The 17,672-nt window shown below is 48.9% G+C and overlaps 1 protein-coding gene and 1 pseudogene across 2 annotated transcripts in view; both read left to right on the top strand.

Annotated features, from left to right (window-relative positions):
• Positions 1-17,672, top strand: part of NHS (NHS actin remodeling regulator) — a 349,306-nt gene that overhangs the window by 170,912 nt on the left and 160,722 nt on the right. The window lies entirely within an intron of this gene.
• On the top strand, positions 4,418-4,550 carry LOC112813016 (U4 spliceosomal RNA; annotated as a pseudogene).

Genomic DNA, 17,672 nt, shown 5'->3' with positions numbered 1-17,672 from the left:
CAGCATGAAGGGGCTTGGGATTAAGAACCTGGTAACACAGCAGATTAACTCTCTCCTCACTTCTTTCTTCCACCCCTTCATGTTTCTTTCTTGCTTCTGCCAAGAAAACAAGGGGCGCCTGGGTGGCTCAGGCGTTAAGCGTCTGCCTTCGGCTCAGGACATGATCCCAGGGTCCTGGGATCGAGCCCCGCATCGGGCTCCCCGCTCAGCGGGAAGCCTGCTTCTCCCTCTCCCGCTCCTCCTGCTTGTGTTCCCTCTCTCGCTGTGAAATAAATAAATAAAATCTTTAAAAAAAAAAAAAAAAAGAGCCCTGTGGGCTTTTTATCCTGGTGGTTCAGAGGTATCATTACTGGACTTAATAGTAGATCTACAGCCAGCATGAAGGGGCTTGGGATTAAGAACCTGGTAACACAGCAGATTAACTCCTTCCTCACTTCTTTCTTCCACCCCTTCATGTTTCTTTCTTGCTTCTGCCAAGAAAACAAAAGAGAACTGCCCAAATCCCACACAGGAAGCACTTGTCATGAGTAGCATTGGTGACTCAGAGTTCTTTTTTAGTCCTGCCAGCCAAGAGCAACAGGAATGAGCCGGCGTGATCTGATTTATTAGTGGAAAAAAAAACAACTTTTCCTGACCTTGAACCTCCTCTGAGTCCTCCCCTTTCTGCCTCCCAGCCTCCTTTTTTGTGCCCCGGGCAGCCCGTGTGGCTGCCTGAAAGGCCCTGTCTGGGGGGCCCGAGGGCTTGACTGATGTCTCAGACCTCATGCTCCTTTAACAAATATGCGCCCCGGGCCTACTGGAGTAGGAGAGAGGAGACTGGGCCTGGCTCCCGAAGCAAGTGACACAGTGTAACATGCTAGAACTTCTGTACGCTCCCCCTAGGAGGGGACGAGGAATCCAAGAGCAGCTGGGGCAGCTTGAGAACTTTGATTTGGTTCTTTAGTTTGGCCATTCTGATTGTGAGCCCAGTGGCTCATGGGAGCTTCGCAGACCTCTCCCACACTGCTGAGGAAAGAGAATGCTTTTCCCAGGGCGTTAGGCCAGCTTGCCACAGCCCACTGTGTCCATATTTGTCTCCTTTACCACTTTGCTATTTGTATGAGGGATGTTTTGGATTCAGGGAAATGGTAGGCCCAGGAGCCTCCTTGTAGAATTTGCTGGGCTGCTTTGGACCCTTCTGCCATCTAGAAGGACAGCAGTGGGGTATCAGTGTAGTTCTTAGTCCAAGCTTCTGTTCCTGAGTTTCTCCAATGCCTTTTCTCAGAACACTATATAAAGAGCTTATGGGTGTTCCGTATTCCCAGACACAGGCCAGGGCTGTGGAGAGACGCAAGTCATGACAATGTGAATGGAAGATGACAAGGTGAATGGAAGCTGACTTGTTAGGCCCCATTTGCCAACAACAGACAAAGGGCAGCACCCATCCAGTCTCAGCCCTGGACTACGGAAGCTCTCTGTTGCAGAGAGCTAGGATCTACAGCACAGTCAGCCCAACAGGACCGTGCTGGTAGGAGCCATTGCCCGCTGACTGGGATACGGTGAGATGCAGGACTGTCTATTGTCTGGATTCTCTGTTGTATTTGTCCCTAAGAATTTGCAGCCCAAGTGGAAGAGCCGTGTTTCCATTTGCAGTACCGTAAGGAGCAGCTCTTTGTAAAGGGTCAGTGGCCATGTTTACAAATGTGACCGTCAAACCTCTTCCAGTCAGAAGACCCGTCCACTCAGGGCATTCACTGTGTTGATGCTGCAGAGGGCTGTGTGAGGGCTGGGCAGGAAGTGGCAGGGGCAGGCGGTGGACTGCTACCTTTCAAACCTTGGTGTGGGTTTGCTCCATGTTTAGTAGTTCATCTGTCCTCTCACTAGACAGCAGTGACCGATCGGAGCTCGAAGGCCATGGGTCTCCATTCTGTGTTCCTGACTACCTAAAGCAAGTCTTCTCACGTTGGAGCATGCGTAGAATCACCTGGAAAGCTTGGCAGTGCCCGGATGGCTAGGCCCCACCCTCAGAGATTTAGATTCAGTGGGTGTGCAATGGGGCCTGAGAACTAACATTTCTGTGTGTGTTTTTTTGGGGGGGCGGGGAGGGAGGGGCAGAGGGAGAGAGAGAATCCTAAGCAGGCTCTACCCCCAGCACGGAGCCCGTCGCAGGGCTCGATCTCATGACCTCCATATCATGACCTGAGCTGAAATTAAGAACCGGACGCTTAACTGACTGAGCCACCCAGGTACCCCGGAGAATGGACATTTCTGACAAGCTCCCGGGTGATGTCAGTCTGCTGCTCCAGGGACCACACTTTGAGGGGCAGTGGCCCAAAAGAGGTGCCAAAGACTATGATCCTCAGTAGCTCCCCCTGAGCACAGGTGGAATATGTCAGGTTAAGGACTCGGCGTGCTATCCACCTCTCCTCTTGAGCCTAGCTCCAAAGTCCCCCGCTCTGGCTCCTCATTTACAGAGGGAGCTCAGACACCATCTTGGAGTATGAAGCAGGAATCCTGTGTGCTGGGGGATTAGCAAGCTGCCCCCATACTCCCTCTTCCATCCACCCCCCAGGGGACCTTGGGACCCTGGGAGTTCCTGCTGGCACTGCAGTGGCAGGCAGCTTGCATCTGGAGATCCGCCCTTCAAATTACATTTGAAATAATTTATTTTCACATGCAGGGGAGAAATCACATTTGGTCTAGATTCATGTAAAGACAACAGAGATTAGATTTTTTAAGATGTGTTGCTGGCAAGAGAGAAGAGCAGACGGGTTTGGATAAAATACACATTCTGTTGAACCTGGCCTTCAGTCCCAGACTGCATTTTAAGGGGTTTTGAGGTAGGCTATGAAGGAGAATCAAGCCTGGATTTTATTTTCATTTTTTCTTCTTTTGAAATACTTCCTAGGTTGGGGCCAGGAGTAACAGAAACATCTGGACTGCAGGAGAGATTGTTCCTAGGATTTCGAGCTTTTTGTGTCTGATCTGTCGGAGGCTGACTTAGAAGTCTCATCAGAGGAGAGAGAGGGTATTCTTTTGGGCTTTCTGGCCAAACCCTAGATCAGGCTGGCGAAGGCAAATGAGGGGAGGCTGGAATAAGAGGTCTCCGTGCAGAGTGAAGGTCACGCAGGCCCTGCAAATGGCCACACGTCAAAGGCTTCCTCTGTAGACCCTCCGTGTGGTTGAGGACCACTGTCAGGTTTAAACCGATCACAGAAACGACAAGAGAAACAACAACAGCAGCTCCTGTTTATTAGGTCCTCACACGTGCCTGGCTGTATGCACATCATCATATTAAATCTTCACTTAACTGCACAAAGTAGGTATCAGCAATTGTCTCCAGTTTACACATGAAGAAACTAGAGAGAAGTGAAGGAGTTTTCCCAAAGCCCCACAGCTGTGCGCTGGGCCAGGCGTAAGTTTAGGCAATGATTACCATCAGTAGCATTATCATTATAAATAAAGAGCTCTAGCTGTGTGTGTTCAGACTTATTAGGTTGAATCACATAAAAGAGCTATTTTTGTAGGTAAAAAAATGGCTGAATATTGGCAATTTCATATGGTTTAACCAAATATGTATACGTATATGAATGCATTGGTATATTACAGACTTGCATTCCAGAGTCTGGTTTGAGAGACTGGTTACATCGGAGGAGCAAGGCGGGGCATGTGATCGGGTGGAATACAAGAAGGGCTTTGAGTGTGTGTTTAATTTTTTTCTTAAGCTGCATGGGCAGTACACAGGTATCCGTCCTATTATGCTTTGTGCCTTTTTGTTTTAGTAATCTGTTGCTGCATAACAAGCCCCCCCAGAATTTCGTGGCTGAAAACAGTACCCATTGATGATATCACAGCATCTGTGACTCAGGAATCTGGGCACAGCTTAGCTGGGCTCCCTCTTCAGGAACAAGCTGCATCAAAGTGTTTGGCTGAGGATGCTGTCCTCTCAAGGCTCAACTGGGCATGGATTTGCTGAGGAGCTCACTTGTGTGCCTGTTGAAGGGCCTCAGAAAGTTCACTTCCAAGCTCACTCATGTGGTTATTGGCAGGATTTGGATTCTCATGGGCTGTTGGAGCAAGGGCCTCGATTCCTCACTGGCTGTTGGCCAAAGGCCAGCCTCAGTTCCTTGCTCTGTGGCCCACTCCATAGGGCAGCTTACAACATGGCAGCCAGGTTTATCAGACTGAAGACTCTGAGAGACAAAGAGGGGGATGGGGACACAGTCTTTTATAAGCTGCTTCTGAAAGTGATATCCCATCATTTGTGCTGTATTCTATTCGTTAGAAGCCAGTCACCAAGTCCAGCCCACACTCAGGCTGAGGATTACACGAAGACATGAGTACCAGGAGGTGAGGAACAATGGGCACATCTTACAGGTCCACCTAGCACAACACGTCTGAAATATTTTACAGTAAGCCTTAAAAAGAAAAAAAAATAAGCTTTGCGCAGTGGCAGTATCGTAGCCAATGAGGTTTATCCGAGGCGCGATTATTGCTAATTGAAAACTTTTCCCCAAAAGAAAAAAATATATTTACAAGTAAAATATAACTGATTGCTGGCATTGTAAACTCTTTGATCCTCAGTGGTGGCCACATATTTGCTGCTAAATCTTGGCTTCTGCTTCCCACCCCCATCTGATTCTCTCCAAAGCCCATTGTAATGAACAACAAAATCAATTAAGGATGTTTTTCTTATTACTGGATTTAAAGAGATGTCAGTGTCCTACCAAAAGTGTTTTTCATTTCCTCAACTATACCTTTGCTAAGTTGGTAATGGCAGTACCTTTTAGAAGTCTGTTCTCTGAGGTTCCCCATTAGCCAGAGCAGTGGGATTTGTATGAGCTTTGCAGCCAGAGAGTTGAATCTTGGCCCCTGCTCTACCCCTGACCAACTAGGTGACTTTGGGAAAGTTACACTCTCTGAACGTTAGTCTTCTCATCTGATGAATGAGAGGAATGACACCCATCTCAACGATTCCTGGAGGATTAAATCCATGAGAAAACACCTGTAAGTTGAAGGGCAGTGCCCAGCACACAGTAGGGACTGGACAAGGTGAGGAAAGGTTCTTCCAGATCTCTTACCCACCTCACAGGCTGTTTATTACTTCATGAGTGGGCTGGGCAAACTGTGTCTTGGAAGGTGACAAGTTTGGGATGCCACAAAAAGAGAGTGTTCCTCCTGGTTTCTCATTTGATCCCAAGATTATTTTCTTTGAAGTTTGTTTCATTCACTCTCTGATTCATTTGTTCGTTCCTATACTCATTCATTCAACAAACAGTACATAGTAAAGAAAATGAAGACCAGTCTTCTTCACAACTCTAATGCCTTTTGATTTCCCAGGGGTGGGAAAGGGAATCTGAGTTACTTGTGAGTTGTTGCTCGTGTCCAGTTCAGCAAAAGTATCAGAAGTGGCTCGAATCTACCTCTTCTCTGGATGGCTGCCAGGAAGGGCTGTTCCATCAAGTGAAGATGCTCCAATGAATGCTGGCCTTTGGGAGTTTTGTTTCGCCCAGGAGAGGAGCTAGTTCCCTGAAGGAAACGCAGCACCATGGGATGGGAATCCACATAGACCTGTCTTTGTGGTCTTACTCAGCGTGGCTTGGCAGACTTTCATGTTGATTTGTAGTGATGACTTGTGGATCACAGGCTAGCCACCTGGAAGGGAGCTTCAGGATTGGGTTTGCTAGACTCTCCTGTAATTGAAAGAGTCATTTCCCTTCTTTGGACTTCCAGTGGGGTTAAAAGAATCTCCAAGTTCAGAATCAGGCAAAAGCTCCCCATACCGTGCTGTCCTTGGGAAACCCAGGGGGTGCTCTCAGTTCAGCTCTCCATGTAAGGAAGACTGTGCAATGTGTACGTCTTGAATCATCCCACTATTACATGATGGGCAGCCTCATGATATCAGGGTGACGTAAATATTCTCACTTGCCAGCTTTAACTCCAACACACAGTTCAGCACTGTGTAGGCATATAAACACACTTCAAACAGCCTTCGGCTTGAAAACAGACTCCACTGGTCTCAGCATAAAGATTTGGGAGGGCTGAATGCTCCCTTATTTTCTCTCTGCTTAGAACAAAGCCTTCTGTTGTCTTTCAGGTGATCACATTTTTTTAGCCATTCAAATATAAGTTTGTTAACCGCTGAATTCAACTGTAGGGGCCCACTGTGCTGCCTCGGCCTGGCCGAAGGAGACTTGGGGGCAGCACAAGGTAATAGTCCGACCCAAAGGCCTTTTTCCACTTGGCCCCCCAGTGGCCTTGAAATGATGGTGGCCTTCAGCGTCCTGAGAACAATCTCTCAAAGTACTCGTCTGAGGAGAATGTCACCCACCCCCATGCCTGTCCACCGGTTCTGCTCAAGAGCAACTCCCATGTCTTTACAGATAGCTCATTCTCTCGGTAATGAACCTGACGCGAATGGATGTCCAATGAGGCCTGGTTTATAGAGAAAGCCTTGGGCATCCCTCTGCCCTGCCAAGTTGGTCATCCAAGGCATAGGGTCAATGAGCCTTGTCTTGCTCTAAATTCCCTCGAGTTTCCCATTGACACCATATTCCTTGGCTGAACAGATGCCATTGCTGTGTAGTAGTGGGAAACAGTATCTGTGGTGATAGAACAGGCAGAAAGAGAAAAAATTTCTCAATCCCAACCCCCATGGGCCTCTCCTCTTACTTTTTGCCAGATCACCCACTGGGGAGGGGTAGAGAGGTGCTGTGTCTACTCCATTGCCTGGGAATGGGAAGAGGGTTCACACAAGTCTCAAGAGTGTATTGAGATGCAAAGTCCCCCTTTATAGGGCCTTGGAGGGAGGGAGAGCACAGTGGAGCCCTCTTCCCTGCATTCCCAGCTTTTGACTTTTCCAGGCGGTAGGTAGAGTCCCTTTGTGGTCCACACACATGCAAGTGTGCATGTGAGCGCGTGCATAACACATACACGCGCGTGCGTGCACACACACACACACACACACACACACACACACACACACACACCCCTTGTGCCTTCCGAAAGTGTGGCTTGGCAGGGCTGGGTTCAGGATTGGAGAGCCACCCACTTCTTGGTGCCTGTCTTTAGAAAATAATGACCCAGGCTCATGGGTGAAGTTTTAATGAGAAAAAGGAGGCACTGAAACAGGGAAGAGACCCTTTCCCTGGAGACAGAAACCACGATGTTAACCTCCCCAAATAGTGCAATAAATACCGAAAAGTCTTAAGGGTTGTGAGAAGGAAGATTAGGGAGTTGGGGGCACATTTGTCTCAGGATGATATGGGGGATCTAAATGTATATCTTGGTCAGGAACAGAATCCTAGACCAGATGAACCAGAGTCTGGAATTTCTGGCTTTTATCTTTCCTGATATTTGTTCTCAGCCTTTTCCTTATGTGTGTGTATATGCGTACATAATAGAGAAAAACCCTACACTATTGCCCCAAATGGTAGATTCTGTAAAGGGGTTGTGGATGACTATCTTCGTGTGGGTTCCCCAAAAGGAAACCCTGAGACAAGGGCTGAAGTGCAAGTAGTTGATTTGAGAGGTGAAGGAAACACTGGCAGCAGAGTGGGTAAGGGTGTCAGGGAAGGGAATAAAGCCATGAAAAGGTTATTGAGTGAATTACCACTGGGAGCAACTGGAGCTGATTCCCAAGGGAGACCCTGGGATTTAGTGTAGAACATGCGGAGTGCTCCCATCTGAGGGGTGAGGGAGCTGGGTTATTAATACTCCAACTTCCAGGAGTCATTTGTTAAGAGATGCTCCCTTGGGGCGCCTGGGTGGCTCAGTCGTTAAGCATCTGCCTTCTGCTCAGTTCATGATCCCGGGGTCCTGGGATCGAGCCCCACATCGGGCTCCCTGGTCGGCATGGAGTCTGCTTCTCCCTCTCCCACTCACCCTGCTTGTGTTCCTTCTCTTGCTTTGTCTCTCTCTCTCAAATAAATAAATAAAATCTTAGGGGGGGGAGAGGGGGGGGAGAGAGAGAGAGAGAGAGAGAGAGAGAGAGAGAGAGAGAGAGAGAGAGATGCTCCCTGGGGATTGCTAATTCCCCACCATTTCTGGCCAGGCCTATGGATAGCATGGCCTTTCTCAGTTATGGGGGGAGAAAAGCCAGGCACAGCAATGCAGAGAGTGGCCTTTGGAAGTCAGCTACAGTGCACCCAGATGAGAGGTGCAAGAGCTCTCCAGAGGGCAATGATGGTGGTTGCTTAGGTCCCATGGGGGTGTGCATGTGTATTGTTGGGGAGGGAGACTTTCCCAATTATGGTCTCTATAACTATTCCTACCCTTTAATAAAATGTGATCGGAGATTGGGAATAATAAACAAAAAAATGTTTTAAAGAAGGAGAGCTTTAAAAAAAGGATAGTGGTGTGGGTTCCATGGTATATACGTGTGTCAAAATTAATCATACTGTATATTTAAAATCTGTGTATTTCACTGTATGTAAATTATACCTACATTTAAAAAGAAGCAGGTATAAAATTCCAGATCTTAATACCTTTCAGTGGACTGCTTAGTTCCTGCATATTTGGGGTATCCTTGCCCGAACCCCTACAATTCTTCCTGGGCTGTGGACCAACAGTTGAAGCCTTTTCTCTAGAATTTCAGTCGGGAAATGTTGAAATGGGGTGCTGGCAGATCAGTGTCTTGAACTCTGGGCAGCGACTCCCCAGTAACAAAGCAGTTCCTTCAGCTACTTCTGTGTCGTGGTTTGGGCCAGGCCATCCCGGCTTAGGTTCTCCTTGTGGCTGTGGCGTGCGTTTTGCAAGGGAAATGGCTACGAATTCCATATGTGAGGCCACAGGTTAAACATCTGCTGCGCAGAAGAAATCAACAGAGAAAGGGTCTGATCTTACGAATTAACTTCTCTGGTCCAGCTAGCTGAGTCCACCTGCCACAGCTGCCGGCTGTATAGTGTTTGATGGGCAAAGCAGATTCCCTCCAGCTTGCTGGTATCACCTGGGACCAGCCTCAGCTGCACACAGACAGGGGCGGAGGTGAGACAGGCTCCAGAAATATGGAGGCCGTCGGGCCGTTCTGTTCTTTCTCAAACGACCCAGACCTGAGGAGGTGGGCCTTCACAGTGGCGGGCCTTTCTAATGTGACTTTTCAATTAATTGACTTGACGCTGGTGGGTAGAGTGCCAGAGGCTGAAAAAGATGAAAGGCATCAAAGAGGAAAAGCTTTGATGTCACTGCAATCCTGTTTAGATTCGGAGAGGTTTTGGGGGGAACTCTATATCTTAACCACAAAAACCTCACAGGGTTGATCAGTCACGCAAGAAAATTTTTGCCATTCTCTGGGATTGGTGGGTGATGAGAGGTTGGATGGAAAGCCAAGAAGGAAGGGCGGCGTGTGGTTTCTGGGGGTGGCAAGTGTGTGATGGCAGGAGGGGCGGAAGGGGAAAGGCACACGCAGAGGGGCAGTTGTATGCTTATTCTACAAAGTTCGGTGTCGATGTGTAATTTTCCAACCTGTTGGCTTCTTCCAGACTCATTTTCTAAGTCTTACTGTGTTTGTTCCTACAGCTAATCTAATCTGGGCACATGAGCAGATACCACCAGGCCACTTAAATACACACACACACACACACACACACACAAACGCACCCTGGCACCTTATTCGCACAAAATTTAAATAATCTGAAAACTCCAAGAAGTACAATAACATTGCAGGCGCGTAATGAGTAGAATTTTAGAAGTAGACAGAAGCCTAGAATGCAACTGTATTATTTTCTGCTGAAGATGAGGAAACGGAGGCTCGTACTGGAAAGTGACCTCTCATTCACCTAGACCAGGGTTTTAACTTGGGTATAAGTGACATTTAGGGTGTGCCAAATCTTGGCTATGGCGGACCATCTTGGGATGTTTGGCAGCATCCCTGGCGTCTAACCACTACATGCCAGTATCACCTCCCCCTAGTTGTTACAATCAGAAATATCTCCAGACATTGCTAATGTCCCCTGAGGGGCAAAAGCAGCCCTGGTTGAGAACCACTGGCCCAGATAGAAGCCTAGTGGGTCCTCGAATCCAGCAGTCACTGTAGTGCTCTGTGTGACTTGGGGGTTTCACGTGATGACTCTTGTATGGCTTCAGAATCCCGGATGCACACTGAAGCGGAAAGATTGCACGGACACCGTGCCTAGAGGATTGGCAGCGTTCGGATGCCCGGCCGGGACGTTTGTCTTCCCAGGACATGCATGCCCTCACAGCTCTAAATCACATGGGGTTTTTTAGCCTGTGCTAACTTAGAGCCCATGAAATTGCCATATTTTTTTTCACGTGGCCCAAATGGTCAAATATCAGCCGTTTTTATATGGTTCCCCCTATACACACAGACTTGAAGAGCTATGCCCTGAACACCTTCTGAAACCCCCTAGTTCTTGAATGTGGAAATGTTTGTTTAGGCGCATGACTTTCCTCAGTCGCATTTCTAAGGCGAGTCCAGTGTTTTCCACGTAGAGCCTCATACCACAGGCTAACCACATTGCAAAATTCCCCTCAAGATTTCTCTCTCACCCTGCGGTAAATTAAATACGGCCACACATTCTTTGCAGTGATTCCCATGGAGAGGTGGAGTCTGTTCTCCACCCTGTTGAATCTGGGCTGACCTCGTGACTTGCTTTGAGCAGTTCAATGTGTGGGAGTGGTGGTGTTCGAGTGCCAGAGCCTAGACCTGTAACAGGCCCGGCAGCTTCCGCCTTGGCCGCCTTGACCACTGCCCTGAGACTGCCCTGTAAGGAAGCTGGTGTAGGTGACTAGAGGATGAGTGGCCCTGTGGAAGAGAGCCAGGGCACCCCACTAATGGCCAACACCGCCAATGAGACATGTAAATAGGGCCCTCTTGGATGTTCTAGTCTGCCAGTCCTCTGGCTAAATCCAGTCAGAAGGGTGAGGCCAGGCGAAAGCACGGAAGAACCACCCCCCCAGATCCACAGGATCATGAGAAAGAGTAAATCATTGTTTTGAAGCCAATAAGATTGGGGAGGGTTTGTTATAGAGCAGTAGATAACTGATACATACCTCTTGGTAATTTTATGGCTTTTAACAACCTATCAGAGTATAACTTCAAATAGTGAGCAGCAAAGCCATGCTCCCCTAGACTGCTAGCTGGTTGGCTGACATCACTCACAAGCCAAGTGTCCCAGGCCCTCACACCAGCCTCACAGGGGGCACCATTCAGTCCCATTCTTCAAGAATCCTTCTGACTTCTGTATTTGGAAGCCACAAGAAAGGGTCAAGAATGCATGAGTAAAGCCATGTAAAGGTCAAGTGCCTGCCCTACAGGACGATGACCTCCACGGCAGCTGTATGTGGGGGATGCCTCCTATGTCTAGCTCCTGTGTGTCCACCACATACAGATGTCACCCCTAGACACCTAGTGTAACCATGCTCGGGGCAGCCGTGACCCATCTCCTAGGCATGGCTGTATAATTGAAAATATCTTAAGCCTCTGTTTCCCACTGTTAGAGTTTGGAAGTGGGTATTTCAAACTGAGAATTTCCTCACAAATGGCAGGCAATAATTGACTTTCTACCTTAATGGTTTCATTAACTGTCTCTTTTGATCTATAGCAGATGCCTTAGGAAGCCCTTTCTTTCTTAGCTAAGAAAAACTGTAGTTAGTGCTCATTACAATAATTCTTTATGAGTTATTTCTTTAGTGCTGCATGCACCAGCCACCCCCCCCCCCCCCGGACTCTACCTACACGAGAAGAGAAGTTCTGTCTTTCTCTTTGCTCATGGCGTCCCCAGCACATAGCACAGGGTTTGGTTCCTGGTTGTTCCTCAATACATTTGGTGGGTGAATGAATGAATGAGTAAATGAACGAATTCTCGGAGCTGAGAGCTGGAGGAGAGCTTGGGATTCTTGACCTTCCCTCTCCTGCTCTGCTTGATGAGGGAGGACACTGAGATTTGGAGATAATTAGCATTTGCTTTTTATTCCAGGACTTTATTCCTTTAAAAAGCCACTTGACACACCTGGTCATCCCATCTGTCACAGCCTGTGACTATGGGAGAGGAAAAACCGAGGACTCCTTCCTGGGCTCAGTGAGATGCACTAGGAATATCCCTGACTTTGGGCTGGCCTCGTGCCGCTGAGAGCCGACTTCTGCCCACCCCGCTAGGCCCCGTGACTCCCTGAAGGGCTACCAGGCCCACCGGGGTGCTGAGCGGCCACCAGATATACCTCTCAGAGTTACATTATTATTACTGTTCATCTGCCTGTCAAGCCAAGCCCTTTTCTGTGCTCTCGAATGTGAAAGCAAAATGGCCTTTTCTGATATGAAGCTAATAATAGGTCTCATCTTGATTCTACTTAACACTGAACTGAAGATTTGGCCTCTAGGGTGAGGCTTATAGTTAATTCATTTACTTTAAAAATAATTACAGAAGCCGTAAAAGAAATGTCCCAGTGTGGGCCAAGAGTGGTCTGATTCTTGGTGTTTCTCAGTAACCCGCTGTGTGCCGAGTGCTTGAGAGAACGAGAACATGGCACCTCTGTGTGAAGGCCTGGGCGGAAGGCGATGCTAGAATGGAATTTCTGTGCAGTCCCTCTGGACAGGAGCAGCTCTGCCCACCCCCCCGCGGCCGCTCACTTCATTTTCTGAGATGACCTAAATGAGAAAGACAGTTGCATTCCTTCCCCCTCGGCTCGGTCCCCCACGCAGACACACGGGCTGGGTCCCTGGCAGACTGCACCGGGGTCATGTGCTGTCTCATCTACTCAGGAATGAGCTATAGCTTCGAAGGGGAAGATAAATAAACAAGCGAAGTGCACCCCTGCCCTTTGTCCAGGAGGAAATGGATGGGTTCCCCAGCTTTCACGTCCCCTCCGTGCCGCCATGCCCCCGAGCCCGGCGAGAGGCCAGCCAGTGAGGAGGAGAATGTTCCCAGCTGGGCGCGCGCACGTGCATGCGCGTGGCTGTGTCTGTGTGAGGGAGACAGACAGACGGGTGGGGGGGAGAGAGGAGAAAGAGAGAGGGAAAGGAGCAGGGAAGGAGCAGGGGGAAGCGGAAGGAAGAGGGAGGGAAGCGGAGGGAGAAGGTGAAAGGAGCTAGCTGAAAAGAAGACAGAGGAGGCATTCAAATAGTTCCAGGTGTGAATCGAGCTGCTAAAAGATTCTTTTCCCTCCCTAATTTCCCTTCCTCTTCCTTCCAGAAATAGCTGTAGGCCCCCCTGCCCCTCTGCCCCCCGCCCAGTCGTCCTGTCTGACTGTAAAATACACTGAAGAAGCCCCAGCACAAGCAGCAGGCAGTTTTCCCGAGAGGCCGCAGAGCAGCCGAGCGTCTCCCTGGCCGCCGCCCTGCCGTGTGGCTACCGAGGCCAGGGAGGCTGGGAGGCCGGGGAGGCCAGTCCGCCTTCCCGGCATCCTGGTGAGCTCACATGCAGAACGCCGACTTGTGGCCGGGCACACCGGCCAGAGCTGTCCGCGTCTCCACTCTCCCAAGTCCCAGAGCAGCATCTCGGGGAGTTGTCTCATTGACAGAGCGGTCCCGGGAGGCCTTCCCCCTCCAGACAGGCTGCACGAATGTTGGTACTAGCGCAATGGAGAACCCATATGGTTTGCCATGTGTATTATCACTATTTAGGGTAAAAATTAAGTGAGATAATCTGTATCGAGCATATGGCACAAGATAAGTGATCAGGAAATATTAGTTACGGTTATCCGATGTCACAATAATAATAGCTAACAATTTTTTTTAGCACTGTGTCTAAGCAAATCTTAAAACGCCCTTGTGCCGCTTCATCTCCTTGTGACAGATGGGGAACTGAGGCCTGGGATAGTCCCAGTTCCCAGGACCTAGACACGAGGATCTCCCTTACTATGGCTTCCATCCATCACTACGAGAGGCAGTGACAACACGGGCAGAAGAGAATTCACTCACACCTGCCTCATCTTCTCCCTGTCTCGCACCACCGCCTGAGACCAGGCCACCACCTCCTCTTGCCTGGCCCACAGCAGCTGCCTCCTCTCTGGGCCCTGTGTCCACTGTTGCTCACTGCAGGCCATCCCGCATGCAGCCGTTCTGCACGCGGCCATCTCAGGGCCACACCACGGCCTGCCCCTCCGCCAGCGTTTCGTTCCCTTCCCGTTGTGCTTAGAGTGAAATCCAGGCCTCCTGGGAGGCCTCTCCTGGCCTGGTGAGGCCCGCCCACCTCTCCGGCTTCGAGCCAGGCCACGCTCGCCCGGGCCCGGCGCGCTCCTGGCACGCCGGCCCGTCACCAGCTTTTAACCACACACAAGCTCTCTCTTACGTCAGGGCCTTTGTACGTGCGGTGCCCTCCTCACTTTTGTTCCCTTCACTCCTCCTTCAGAACCCTGCTCTGACTTCAGGGTGCCCTCTGTCCCCAACTTTCTGTCTCTCAACACCTTTTTCTTCGCCGCTCTTCTCACAGCTGAGAAGTATTTTCATTTGTTTGATGAGCTCCTTGCTTTCTCTCTGCATCCCCCACCGAACTGAGAGGTCCGAAGAGCAGTGGCCATGTCTGTCTGCGTTGTTTGTCGTTGCATCGTCAGCATTCTACAGGGCCTGCCTGGCTCGGGGGAGGTGTGCAAAAACTACTTGTAGACTCGCAGATGGCTGTGAATCTGGAATGTCTGATTTGCCTACCTGGGGACATGATAGGCTCTGGCTACGGATCACCTTACCTCACCCTCCTGGCGGCCGAGTCTGATTTGTACGCGGTCACCTGCCATCTTGCACGCCAGACCCGAGCGTGGGCCTTTCTTGTTCCAGACAGTTGTACCCTTGTGGGAATCTCAATGCAAAGAGGCCACAGATCCACTGCACAGCAAGAAAAGATGGTGTCTGTTGCAACTGATTCTTTGGCCTCGTGGCACAGTGCAGAAGGAGAGGCAGAAGGATGCTAGATGTTCAGTGGTTCTCTTAGTGTCCAGAGTATCCAGGAAATGCTATTCCTTTGATGGCATTTATGGAATACCTAAGATGCCCCTCCCTCACTGTCCTCAGCCACCTGAAATGGTTGGATCTAAGACCCACGGCATATACTTAATCATGGAGATATTCACCCTCAAGTAATTTAATATTACAGCATGTGAACGAATTAAGTGTGCATTCACGAACTTAGTCTTGCATCATTGAAGGTTACTATTTCCCTTATGCTACTAGAGACATTCTCTGATAAAGGTAAAGAGGTGGATAGATTTTGGTCTCTTTCCACCTTCCAGACATTCCTTGAATTTTTCTCAGAAAGATCAGTAAGGCACATCTCATTTTTTTTTTTCTTATCCCCCCACCTTTGTCCCGGCTACAGGGTGAACTATGGGAAGATCTCATGGGTGGTGTTCTAAACAACTTTCTCTTGATTAAATAACCCTTCTCCCAAGGGCTACTTGTGTGGTTTAAATTACTTAAAAAACTAAACAAACAATCCGGGGCAAGAGAATCAATTTGAAAAAATTGGAGGTTACCAACAGACTTGCCCTGTGCAGCTGGGAGAGATGTGAAAAGCACAGGCTCCAAGCACCAGAGAGCATAAATAAGCGTGTCGCAAGTGCCATTAAGAAAACACATCTGCACACTGTCAGCAGCGAGGATAAACACATGATTGTTTTCCCTTTCACAAGGAGCAGTGACGAGGAGAGGCGACTTGATGGACCCCATCCAGGTCTGTTCAATTTACATCATCTTAAGGTTGAGGGATGGGCACTTATCCAGCCTTGAAGCATTCCCGGAGTCTCTCATCAGAAGGAAATCTTCAAGGAAAACAAATAGCGTATTCATTCTCCTCCCAGCGCAGACTGGTGAGCAAACAAGGAAAGAAAGAAAAGGTTATCTGGTGGACCTCAGTTGCTCAAGATTGGGGTTTTAGACCCACCATCCTTCTCTGGGTTCCCTCTTTGTCCTGATTGCCCTCCCAGTGGGAAGAGCCAAGGGAATAGACCTGGACATCCCTTATAGCTGCTGAGCAGAGCCAGTGTTTCTTACCTTAGCCCGGACCCCCAAACTTCCAGGGTCCAGCAACTTCACCCGTGTCTCAAGAAGCAGCTTTATACGTTTTGATGAGCCATCATGAGAATTCATGAAGGAGAACCAAGAGCCTAGGCAACTGTGATGGCTCCACCGAAATCTTCAGGGACCTCATTTGAGAGAGGTTCAGATACACCGGGAGATGAAGACGAGCGCAGGAGATGCCAACAACAGGGAACCTCCCCACTCCGTGTTCCTAGGGTTTACTGGTAGTTCGCTGTTTCAGTTTTAGGTGGCATCTTCTTCATTTTGATTAGGTCAAGTACTTCTTTTATTATGTGCCTAAATTAGAGAATATGATGCATATCTTAAAGCAGCTTGGACTCAACCATCTATACACCCGTAGCCATCTAAGTTTCAAAATTCGGTCTAAAGTGAATTATAGATCATTCCAACCTTAATTTTTCATACTACTAGAAAGCGGCCCCACAAATACCAACACCTCAGAAATCATTCACATTTGACTCAGGAAGGTGTTCTTGGCTTAGTCACTGATATGCCAACAGTTGGCTTCAAATACCGTCATGGGGGAGATGCATGCACAGACTCTGGGGGAGTTAAAAGCCGGTCTGTATTGTCTTCGTTCTGTCTTCTCTCTTTTCCTCCACCTTCTCTCCTTCATGAAACTCTTTCCATTTCCTCATCTCTGCAAAGGGGTGGGAGTGGAGGGTGATGTCAGGAGTGTTCCTGTGGCCCCTCAAGAGATGAGTGAGATATCATTCTTATCCGAGAGATGATACGAAATACGTCTGTGAAACATGTGGTGAGCACTTCACTTACGCCGTTGAGGGGTGTGCAACATCAAGGTTGTAACGGCTGTACTGGATGAGGCCGTGATTAATGAGGCTCTTTAATTTTGCTAATACTCAATATCTCATATTAAAGACTTGTAGCATTTTCCTAAAATTTTCCTAAAAGCTAGTAGAAATGATCAGGGAAGTGTATCCACCCGGTAACTATGAAGAATTCTCTCGGACTCAGAGGCCCAGAGAGGTTTCCTACCTCTTCAAGGTTACACGTGGGTAAAGGTAGAGTCTGGGCTAGGATCCAGCCCTCCCGCTTCCCAGCACTGGGGTAGTCACTAGTTAAGAAAGTAGGCTTGGAGCCCAAATCCCCGGGTTCGAATTCTGGCTCTGCCACTTACAGGCTGAGTGATCTTGGGCAACTTAACCTCTCTGTGTCTTTGTTTTCCTCCTCTGTAGAATGGGGCCAGAAGAGTAACTGGTTTCACGGGGTATATGGATTAAATTAGTTCCTAATGTCGAAATGCTCAGAGCATAAACAGTATAGTTTCATATTTAATGCCAGCCGTTAGCAACCAGAAGTGAGGCTGGGATGCTTTTCGACATACAGCAGAAAATCAGTTGACGTTATGAAATCATCACAACTGGTATTATAGCCAGTTCTTAGATCTGTCTGTCCAAGGCATTTCGTGAGTACGTTGTATTTCTGCCAAAACCAGAAAAACCTGCTTCCGCCCGTGCCTGGCACATGGTAAGCGTTCAGTAGGTGTGTCACTCTCTCACTATGCTGCTTCCATTTCCTGCAGTGCCGGAGAGGCGGCTTGTAGGAGCTCACTGCAGCCCAGAGGTGATGCTCCCACCCCGTGCCCCACTGTGTGTGTGTGTGTGTGTGTGCGCGCGCGCGTGCACGCCAGTGGACAAGAAGGTGTGTGCTAGTGGCAAATCCAATAACTCACTCAGTAAATGAT

Source organism: Callorhinus ursinus, unplaced genomic scaffold (genome assembly GCF_003265705.2).
Source record: "Callorhinus ursinus isolate GAN/ISIS: 27379988/994484 unplaced genomic scaffold, GSC_fseal_2.0 scaffold16, whole genome shotgun sequence".
Taxonomy (NCBI): domain Eukaryota; kingdom Metazoa; phylum Chordata; class Mammalia; order Carnivora; family Otariidae; genus Callorhinus; species Callorhinus ursinus.
This window is presented reverse-complemented; position numbering and strand designations above follow the sequence as displayed.